The sequence below is a fragment of the Rhyacophila brunnea genome, unplaced genomic scaffold (assembly GCF_057557595.1).
Source record: "Rhyacophila brunnea isolate RB1 unplaced genomic scaffold, BYU_Rbru_1.0 scaffold_3, whole genome shotgun sequence".
Lineage (NCBI taxonomy): Eukaryota > Metazoa > Arthropoda > Insecta > Trichoptera > Rhyacophilidae > Rhyacophila > Rhyacophila brunnea.
In genome coordinates, this window is record NW_028232965.1 from 27,116,310 (window position 1) to 27,129,148 (window position 12,839).

A 12,839-nucleotide genomic window follows, 5' to 3' on the forward strand; every position below is an offset into this window, starting at 1 on the left:
CTCAAAACTGATAATGGTAGGTCTACAATAGTATCTAATCATTATTAATTAACTTATTATTCTTAAGCATGCTTTTTACATGTGATTAAGTAACAACTCAGATAATCATATTATTTATTCTGAAAAATTACTCATTTCCTCATTAATAAAATCATATTATTATAAGTAGCTTGGTACATAATGCATAATATAAGAAAGTAAGTAGGTAAGTATATTTAATAATTAATGGCCAAACCCCACCACCTAGAAAGTCGTCGAGCCGCCACTGAAAATATGTATAATATCTCAATAACTTGTCTATAATGACATACAGTCATACACCTACCTACATATCCCCCCCCCCTTTCTAATTAAATATCATTCAACACCGTTATTCTTCATTTGTCGTTTATAAGATACTTTTTTTCGGTTTGTTTTCTACTTTTACCATTCACCATGAGTATAATTATAGATACTCATGAACATTTTCTCATATTGTCCACCAATCCTATTGGCAAACTTTATCAGATATCTTTGGCTGTTAAGTGTTAATCCACTTTTGAGCGACAATAATATATAATATAATGTCGTTTTAGCTAATTCTATTACAATATGTATTTCTAATTGAAATTCTCCGTACATGAATCTAATATTAAGGGCCCAGTTACACGGTCACAATTTGGAAAAAAATTATGGAAACTGTAATGGATCTTGCCAGATTCTAATCGGAATCAATTGTATCAGACAACATCTACTATATAGTTTGTAATTGGATCAATAATTGCATACGATGCATGCCTCACTTGATTATTGATCTAATTGGAATCATCCAAGAATCATTACAGTTTATTGTTGCAAATTGTATCTAAGCTTTACTCCTTATTAATAAATTATTGTGATATTTCATTCATATTTAAGGTGAATGCGACTGTTATTTTAGTTAAATAAGCTTAGATATTTATGTCGAGTCTCGTGCAGAATATAAGTGTGTACTTATTTCTAATTCCATCGTGATCTGTAGAATAACTAAATCACTCACATTTTTGATGGTCGAACCAGATTGACGTTTTGCACTCTAATCATTTTTCCAATAATTGTTAGGTTAGGTTAGGTTAGGTTAGGTTAGGTTAGGTTCAGGCACAAAATTTAAAGTAGCGTAATAGTTACGTAGTAATAAATCAATTCATAATTAATTGACGGTCAAATGAAAAACATCAATAGAATTAGTTGTACATGGCTTGAAATTGTACATGAAAAAAATTGCACTTATAAAAGTATTTTGAACAGTGTCATTTTTCTTCCAAAATCTGTAAAATCGATTCTACTAGATCCCATTAGAATCTTTCGGGCCAGACTGACTCGCCTGCAGAGTGGTAAGAGGAATTCGAAGAAGTTTTACTTTATTGGTTGAACTGCCGTTTACGTGATATGACTGGAATATGAATTGTTTGGTAAAGAACGAAAATAACGAAAAAAAACTAATCCACGGTAATTGAGAATGTTGTAGACAGTTATTTTGGGCATTTGAAAGCTTAGGTATGATTAGACCATATTTTAACCATAATATGACTGTAAAATAATAATTCAATATTTTATTTGACATATTAGGCACATAGTTTCGTGCTGGATATTTGTATTTTTTGCAAAATTGGTCACGCCATTGGTGTCTTCTGGCTCTACCGTCATTTCGATTTGCCGGTGGCATACATCTTCGGACGCTTATCTTTCCGTTATTTATCTATTTCTATAGTGTCGGCTGCCATATAAATGTGTAAGTATGAAACTGGCTACAATTTCATGTTAGGGGAGAGGTCACTACTTTATCCTCCTATTTGACTTACACGACGTGTCATTGATTTCGCTTAAATCGAATCCAATACAATCATGTAGTTTTTTCACACATTTTTCGTTACTTATATCTTACAACACAGAATTTTTATACACTATACGGATAGATATTACTCAACTATTTCAGTAGTAAACTATTTACAATAACTATTTTTTAAAACAACATTTTCAAATTATTTTTATACCTGCAGTAGGTACCTACATTATTATGTTGGTAGATTAATAACGATCACAGAACAGATAATAAATAGAATACCGATACGCTATATTCAATACACCGCATAGTGAAGCAGGCTTTTGAATGTGTGAGTGTCCTACGAAAATGAAGCACGCATTATGCACGTACAATAGTGTGTGTAATACACCAACATTAAATGAGCGTAAATGCATAAACCGAGAGCAGTTTTCAATATTCGACGTAAAACGTATTCTAGACACGTGTGTAAGTTTAACCCGGAATCTTCCTTACTCGAGTCGGTTACCTGCTATCGCCTTACCCGTTGTGTATTTCAGTTCCCATTATTTCTGAGTTCCCTGATAACGATAGACAAATAGTACATAATATATGTCAAGCTAGTAAAATGTAGTTACGTATGTGTGTATCACAGACTAGATTGGTCGGCTGCCATAGACCAAGACTTTGAAGCCAGTTTTGTTTTATTACTTAATGACGGACAGGCCATAAAATATTAGAGACATACTTAAACACCGTTTAACGTAACGCGGACAAATTCGGCCCTTAGTGAGTGGTGGTCCCTCTAAATATTTGCAGAATTCATAAACCCGAGTGATATATAATTAGATGTGTATTTTGTTATTTAGTATTTTGTTTCTGTTCGCGGATGCCATAATATTATGTATTTCCTAAGACTGCCACTATTTAGTGAGGACGCCATTTAAATGTTAATTAAGTTTATTTAAAGACACTACATCTGCAACCTACCTAATAAAGAAACTATCTAGTAGAAAATTCACGCTTCGTGCGTCTCTCAATGCATTAAAAAATTGATAGGTCGGTTTTAATACAAATGTCTAATGCAGGGGGGGGTAAACTGCGGCCCGCGGGCCGCGTGTGGCCCCCCGGGTATTTTTTTGCGGCCCGCCATCATTAATTGTACTTCTGATTACGAATAACTTTTTTTTATATATTTTAAAAAAAATATTGACAATAGATTAAAATTTGAAGAATTTCTTGTTTCGTAAATGTATTATCTCAGTACGTCTTCCTTGCGTCTCGTCTCACACTATGTAACCACTATTTTCTACGTTGAACATCGATTTCAATAGATATTGATAGTGTGCCGACAGAGCTACAACTTGAGATTATTGATCTGCAGTGTGACACTGATTTAAGAGAATTGCATCGTCGTGAAGAAATCTCCAAATTTTACAATGCCCTTAATTCAGACAATTTCGACCAACTTAAAGATTATGAAAGAAAAATGTTCGTTATTTTTGGATCAACCTATATATGTGAACAAACATTTTCGATCATGAACCTAAATAAAAATTCTTTACGATCAAATATCTCCGATGCCCATTTAGAAGCAGCTTTGAGAATATCAACTACAAAATTAGCACCTGAATTTAAAAAAATGTTAAAAAATGTACATCAGTTTCATTCTTCTCATTTATTTTTTGTAATGTTTATTTTTCGTGATAATAAATAGTGTATATCTAAAAATGGTATTTTACTTGCGGCCCGCCGCTCATTTTTAATTCTTGAATTTGGCCCTCCATCCAAAAAGTTTGCCCCCCCCCTGGTCTAATGTAATGATTAAAATACATATTTTTAAATGAAATTTTATCAAAAATAATAAACAAATTGATTGCTAACGCGATCGGATTCTAGTTTGAATCATATACGATTTCTACATATTTTTTTATATATCAAATATTATTTATAATATTCTAATGTAGGTAAGTACATATTATGTAAAGTAATATTGCATAAGTGTTAGCAACAGAGCTCACGGTACTTTATTTGATGAGCAGGTGTTTGCCACCCTTTATAAAATTATGCAGAGTATTTGAATTAACGTTAATCAAACGTCAAATTTTATTGAAATAGCAATTAATTGAAAAAAATACTAATTTTTTTTACTTACCTACCTACTTCTTTTTTTATATTGGTATGATGTTTATCATTTCATTACAATGATTTTGCATTTTAAAGTAGGTGAGTACCTACTTAGTTATCATCATAACTCATGCAATATTCTTAGTATGTATCATGGAAGATAATATTTACTATTTCGGAATGTACAATTATTATGTATTTTATTAATATTATAATATCTATTCATGAAGAGAGATACAGAGAAACCTGTTAATAATTACATGCAAAAAGGCAAAGGGTGTAACACGATGTTTTTTTTAATTTTCAATATTTTGGTATAGTCAAGCGTGGGTTGGTTATTTTTAACAGGTAGGTACCTATTTCAATTGAAGATGTCCTAATTAAAAATAAATAAAAAGTGTTTAACAAAATAATAATATCATGGATCCATCTACTAAGGAGGTTCATTGAGGCTACTATCACCCTCTCGGACGAATTGTATTAACTCAGCGCAGTATTGGTAGGATTTTTTGTGGGTGATTATTGAAGTACAGAGGATAGGAGAAGTTTATCTTATTTCCACTATAAAAGTTTTCTGATAACAAATAACATTTTTATATACATTTTTCACAAATATTTTATGCAAAGTCGCATGTTGCGTAATTTTATTTGGTGTTTATTAACTGAATATGGGTGGTTTTGTGAATTACAGTTACGTTTTTTTTATTGAGACATATTATTATTCAATAGTTATGCAGTTTTGTCCGGCTTATAATGTTTTATGTTTAAACTCATTTTTCTAGTAAAATGTGGGTTTTTAGGATCTGTCTCCGTGTGGAAATTTGTCTGCTTTATTACCATTTATCTTATTATATCTACTATCTCTCCGTGTCACTCCCAACTATCGCTACTCTCATCTTTATAATCTCTATTATATTAAGCACGATTACCGAATGGATAACTACTGGAAAATGCAACTAGAGATATAATGCAACTAGAGATATACCTACTAATCGAGCACTAAGCGACCACATGGAGGCCTAAAAATTCCCACAGACGTGGTAACGAAATCCAAGGGATCATAGGGATGGAAGATACTATAGATGCCTTCATCGAGGAGTGAATTACCACCAGCTGATGACTATATTGCCTGGAAATACAGCCGATGTTGGAACCTTTCAAAGATAACTTAAAATCACAGATTTTTGCATGAGTTTTTTTAAATTACATTTTCTGGATCCGCTAGTGATTCTACTTGATACTGATTATTTCATATCTATATTTTTGGTACCTATTTCGTATATATTTTCTTTATTAATGCGTAAGACACAATGTTTTCATCAAGGTACTCCGGGTTTGATTCCCGGTGAGGTCACAATTTCTGTGATTGTTTAACTGCTACTACTATATTACTTCTGTCATTGAGTATCATGAACTGTTTAAAAAAGAAAAGGAAAAAAAGAAAGAAATGGCTAATCTTCATCTCACGATAATAGCACTACTACTGAAACATCACGTATTAATTATGCGTTTGTATGAAATTACACGTAGTTTTCAATTGTTTCACTCCCTGGAAAGGTATGTACTAAATGTTTGTGCTAGTAAGGGGCAAAACAATATTTTTGGGAGTCGATTCCTGACAGGGGCGGATTGTGAGTCCATGGGCGGCGGCAAAAGTATCCCAGAGGCTCGGGGCAAGGGCGGATACCCACACCCGCCAAGTGTCGTGATCTACGGCCGACTGATAATAGCTGTGCAACAGCGACGCCAAATGTAGAGGCGTCTCGTTATGACACAACATACAGGATACAGAATTAATATTTAAATACGATGTATATTTATCAGTGGCGAAGACTCCATCCTAGGCGATTATTTAAAGCCTACCTTCTTAAGAAAAATATTTTTTAATTTTATATTGACACATTAAATAATATAATCACATAATAATATATTCAATATGCCCAACGACATCTATCGTATAATTGTCATAATAATTTTACGATCTTTTACACTATTTCAATAAACACCATTTATGGCATGTCTCGAATGTTTAAAAAAATAAGCGACATCTCGTTTCGCTTCACATATTGTATGGATGACGTTCGCGTGAATCGAAAATTTTTTTTATATGCAGTTTGTTTCTTATAATTTCAAGACGTCTGCGGCGGTCCATATAAATTGGTAAGCTATTTAAGGAGCGCTTACATTTTACGTAAGTGCACATTTATTCAAAATAATTTATAAGATAATTTAAAAAAATAATTTCTAGGGATTCAATCACATATAAATATTGATTGTTGTTAAAATAATAAATAATTTATCTCGTGATTTTTATTTTTGTCAGTTAGTTTATTCATAGACTAAGACCAAGCCAATTATGTAAGTTGAAATCTGATATTTTATCTAAGTCTGTGTTTTAAATATAGAAGTTTTTTAAAATGTCTAGTTTACGGGTTAAATTATAAATTGTTATGGAACAGATTCACAACAACGGATATTTTCAATATATTTTGAGCGTATCTTGTGTTTATATTTAAGAAAATACATAATTTAAATTAATTGCTTAATTTTATACCATCAGTGAGCTTTTGAAATTTCATCGGTTTTTGTGTACCTACCTATTCAGTAGTTATGTCAGATTATCTTCTTATTTCCCGTAAATACGAGTACATCTAACAAGTGTGCTTTCTCTACAGCCTACCTGTTTCCAAAAGTCACCCTTCGCCACTGATATTTATATTATCTAAGTAAACAAGAGTTGAGAGCGTCCAATTCATACTTAAGCGTTCTTCAATTAAACATTTCCCCCCGATATTTTGTTTTGCTCATTATCAGCAAATTACAATAATTATCAGCTGATGTCGTAAAGTCTTAGCAAGTCTATTAAATATTTTACTTGGTGACATAATTGACATCTCTCAAAGCAGTAGATTGTGATTTATAGCCATCAATATGCAAAATATTCAGGTCATAGTGACTCTACCCTACGTATATTAGGTACCTAGGTACTTATACAATACTTTAAAAAGGTACAATATGTCGGTACCTACCTATATTAAATTTAATAGAATAAACTTGAAAAAAATCCTAATAAATGATGTACATTGACTTCATTATTTTACACAATGTTGTAGCTTGCTATAGTTATCACTGATAGTAAGTTACTAACTGGCGTACACACTACACAGCATATCAATAATAAAAGAGGCTTCGTTAAATTGTCTCCTCATAGATTGGGATGAACCTTTATTATTTCGTAAACAAATAAGTATACCTATACAGATTTAGGGTGAAAAAAATCATTTCACTATGTCATATGGGTGCATGTTGCCAATTTACTTGTCCGCAGGTAATTTTCTTTGTAGATATAATATTTCTACATAAATTACAATAAGGTTGCATATTGCGAATATGCATTCATTTTTTGACCTCCACTAACAGGTCCATGATAATATTGAGGTTATAATATAGTGTCTGAGCTCTAGGTTAAAATTTTATAAAGTATTGTGTGAGTATATATTTTAGATATTATAATTGACGGCGACAATGTAATTAATAGATTAAAATATTCAATAATAGAATTTTTTCTTTTGACTTCCTCGTCAAAAATCTAAATTGAATGTTTTTTTAAATACATATATTGATACCTCGGTTTCAAAGTGTAACGACATAAAAATCATAGTTCTGAGATAATTAGGAAACAAGATTTTGGCCAAGTTTAATCTCTTGCTGTGTATCTAAGTTATGTAGATTTTAATGAAATTCTAGGATTATCTAAAAAGTATTTATTTATTTATAAAAAAAGAGTATTACGGCATTTCAGCTATTGGCCAATGCGCCATAATACATAATAAATACAAATATATAAAAATATCTTAATTACAAATAACAACTAATATAAAAAGAAAGTGGAAAAAACAGCATGTGTAAATATTAACGAAATATGATAATATATATAATTATAAAAATAACCTATTTAATACGTCCACAAATAATATATAGTTAATAAAAAACAAATCAACCTTTATGGTGCCATCAAATAAGCTAATTGCACGATACACAGCATCATGAAACATTACATCTGTCCTGCGATGAGGTATCTTGAAGACCGTGGAGCTACGAGTGATATTGGTGGGAACATGAAAATTAATATTTGCCAGTATATACGGATTGTAAATGAACCCACGAAGAAGTAAAAAGAAATGCTTTAAAAGAACAATCACTCTTCGGGTAGACAGGGATTGCATTGATAGCATACCCAGAAGAAAACGATTCGGGAAATTCATTTTATTTTCATTATCGTGAGTCATTAGTTATATCATTATATATTTATAATTATAATATTAGGTAGGTACCTATTATAAACATAATTTTATGTTTTTCTAATATGAATAATAGGAGTTTTCAGAGGTTTCCACAGGTTTATATAATATATCCAATGAGTATAATATTTCTTATTAATTAATATACCTATGGCATATATTATTGGGCATTGTGCATATGATACTAATATGTTTTTATTTATAAATTAATGTACCAACAATTAAAATATGGCGAGTATTTTCATTCTCCGCCGCTGACCCTTCACACTCATGAGCCCGGCAGCAACGACCAAATCCGATTAATTTATTCCACAAATAACTGAAATACTATATAACAACAAAACAATAATTTACAAATAAAATTACAATGCCTCAGAGCAATTCGCACCCGCATTCTTCTTTGATCCAACAGGATGCAAAGGAAAATAATCCTTACGATACCAAACATTAACGTTTAATTTATTTAAACGATGGATACCTTGATATTATAAAAAAAATCATATTCACTCAGAGAAATATGCACTCTAGTGCTTTTGACCATTCTTAATAAAACCTTTATAAAACAATTCTACGGTATAGCTTGTTTTCGTCAAACGTTTCTTCGGATCAAAAATGATCTTATTGTTTGAAGGAATAAAGTTTTACTTTCCGTATATTTTTCAGTCGATTGACACGTAATATTTAAATATATTTGAATTTCGAATCGATTATTCAAGTATGGTTCCTTCATAGTGACGGGCGTACGCTTACAAAACTAAAAAATAGAGTTTGCGGTAATATTAATCAAAAAGATACAATATATTCTTTCGTATTCAAAGTTATTTTATGAAAACGTATAATAAATAGAACATAAGCATTTCCAGTTTATTTTATGGTAAGTAAAAAAATACTTCAGAGCCTAAGATATACCTAATATGGTGAATATATTAAGTATATTAATTCTGTTTTTTTGCGATATTAATATATATCATGTTTTTCGTTCATATCTAACATACAAAATAAATATAATTGTTTTGATTTTACATTTTTGATCAGCAACATAGCTGACATACGTATTCAAAAAACTTTCAAACAAAAATCAACGCACGGACGCATAAACCCAGTCGCACACAAAAACTCGTTTCGACTGTGAGACGACAAATTTGGCGATTTGATTTTGTGATCATTCATAAAACACATAAGTATAACTTAATATAATATTTACACATCGCACCAGTTCGACAGTTTTAGTAGAAAAAAACATATGGTTGCATTGACGTGTATGCAGATGTTGTTTTTTATTCTTTCGGATAGCCACGTGACGTTACCGTTTCTCTGTGCGTGGAAGAGAATTGCAACATTGAGCGTGGTTTTATTTTATGGCCATATCCCAGTTGAGATGATTTAGTGTGTGTGACCGGGCCAAGAACTCTCAACTATACATATGTAAGTATATTGATGGATTAGTGATCAGGTGTATTTTTAGTTTGGTTTGGTATGATAAAATCGAACAGATTGAAAATTGATGGTCAAGTGGAATCATTATGTATTTATTTAAAAATATATTATTATGATTTGGAAGCTCAGACCAATAATAATTTTGGAAGTTAAACAAAATAGTTGAAAATATATTAGGTAGGTACATGATTTAATTATGTGTCCCCATCACTAATATAATTTTGGTAGTTTCTTTATTGGTCGCTAAGTTGGTATTATTTGAAACGCATTGACACGTTCCCGCGCTCGAATGCGTTTTTATAATTGTACGTTTTTAGCAGTTGGCGCATCTGATTTATTTTTCTCGCGGGGCATTTTGGTTCTGTATATTCAAATGTTGTTTTTTTCCTTCACATTATTGTACATTTATCGACAGCATGCACAAAAATTATCAGAGTTTTTAGTATTATCAATTTAGTGCCGTCTATCAAAATAAGAATATGGTTGCTTTACATAATATTAATTATGATGTAGACTTTTCATAATATATTATTACTTCCGTCAAAAAACGCGACAAAAATTGAACACTGGTATAGGATAGTATCTACTCAACTTCATTTTAATTTAGTAAGTACCTACCTATAAATATACACATTACATACCTCTAAATAAATATACCTAACCATTATAGTCAATCACGATTTCACTCTATTTGGATTATCAATGAAAAAATGTGTTGTAGGTACCTACCTAGGTACATAGTGAAAGTTCCTCCTTATGCTAGTTTCTTCTGGGTCGAGAGCCACAAGTGATGATTTTAACTTAAGGCGTTTAATTACCAACATAATTTAACACATGTAATGGTAGACCCACGAATGCTTTATTTAGTAAGAGATTTAACCCCAATTTAAATATAAATACAAGATTATAAAAGTTACATACATTAATAAATACCTACTAGGTACTATATGTTACATCATCATCATCATCATCATCAGGGGCGCGACAACCCGGTGTGGGTCCTGGCCTCCTCCAACAGCTCCCTCCACCTGTCCCTATCCAGTGTGGCCGCTTTCCAATTTGGTACCCCCATAATACGGCAGTCACTGGCAGCTCCATCCAACCAGCGAATCTTTGGCCTCCCTCTTCTTCTACATCCTATTGGATTGCTGGACACCACTCTCTTTGCCGGTTCATTGTCATTCATACGGTACACATGACCTAGCCATCGCAGTCTCCCAATCATAATTGATTGAAGTACGCTGCAATCTTCGTACAGCCCGTAGAGCTCAGCATTATATCTTCTACTCCAATTGGTGCCATCCCTGATCGGTCCATATATACGGCGGAGAATTTTTCTTTCATAGATGTTCAGGATTCGTTCATTTCGCAGAGTTAATGTCGAGGTTTCCGATGCGTAGGTGAGTACTGGCTTTACAAGTGTCTTGTAAAGTCTTATTATGTTACATAGTGGTTAAAAAATTAAGCTTCCTTGTACCCGAAAACAAAGGTGGGATTAATAAATTTACACGAGACCACGTTGTTATGGAAAGCCTTGATAAGACGGAAATTGAAAATAAAATTACGTTCATTGTTTTTAGTACTTATACGACTGTTTTTTTTCAAACTGCTTACTGTCTTACCATGTGTATTTATTTACCTACTGATCGTTATTATTTTCTAATTATTACCGAAATAGATACACATGTATTAAATCAGAGAAATACTGCTTAATTTGAAACCATCATTGGTCTATATTATTGTTTGATATTTTTCTTTTTTGAAGACTGTAAGTGCATCTTTTGTCATATTATATTTTATATGATATGTCGTTTGACAAAATATTGCATTGCATAAGCATAAGGTGTTCGAATTCCCACGTAATTATGCAACTAATTATTTAAGCAACGATTGGTATACTTATTACCTATGTTGAAAATAACTGAGGTATATATTTTTTTAAATTTGCTTCATAATTAGTCGTATTATAAAAATGCCACGATTACACTACCATTTTATATCTTCCTACAGTCCCCAGTTTTCAGTTGTCATCACTAGATGAAACTACTACGTGAACCCATTTTATTAATTGATAGCAGTAGCCACTGAATACAGCAATATTTTATTTCTAAATGTCATGTTGTGAACGTCTTAAACGTCTTATTTTTATTGTCCACAATATGTTAAAAAAAAAAAAAAATTGAAAATAAATTTCGTGTGTTTACAATTTGCATCTACTGCAATTTAATAAAGCACCATATTCGAGACCAAGTGGACCAGGGACCAGACCAGGGTACACAGAAAAGAAAAATAAAAGACGCTTACTAATGTTTTTGTTACACAACCACGGAGAAGCGGGATAACTATAATATAGTTTTTTATTTAATATTATTAATTCTATAAGCAGCTGAAACAAATAAAATATACCTAAGTACCCACTCCTAATTAAATTAATTTACTAACCAAATGTTTGATAGTACTTAATTAACCACCAATATTGATTATCCTAAAGTCTCTAAATTGCATTGTGATATATTCATTAGAATAATATTAGCTATACCTTTTAATATTATACGAAATTAAGCTTTAGTACCTTTTTATTGATGAGATATTCATACAATTTCTTTGCTTTGTATTAACGTCTACTCTCACAGTTTTAATATGCAGGTACTTACATCACACTGGTAGTGTTCGATTATAGGGAAATGAGGCCTCGAGCAAAAAAGTCTTCTTTTTCTTTTTCCAATAGCCTTATAAATATTTATAATATGGACGCGTTCGTCTTGGGGGAGTGTTACGGTTGGGAGATTTATTAACCGGCAAGTCTGTACCTACTAAAAACACCACATTTATGCGACCTTTTTTCTTTTTTGGGAAATATTTTTTAATATTATTTGATCAGTAATAGAGTTCATTAGTTTTAATTGACGTTCCTAAACAGATCACAATATATTGTAGAATGTAGTACCGTACCATACTTATATTTACATATATGTTAAAATTGGTTATAAAGTATTGTTTAGAATGACGAATATTGTGTATATAAAACTAAAAGTGAAACTCTATATTTTGAAGTTCAGTTTTCGTTTCAACTCCAGTGACAAAAATCGAAATCGAAAATGTTATTGATATCATATGGTTTAATAGCGCGAATGTTTTATGTTAAAGAGATGTTGTTATTAAAAAAATAATGACGACATCGCCATGCGTGTTTT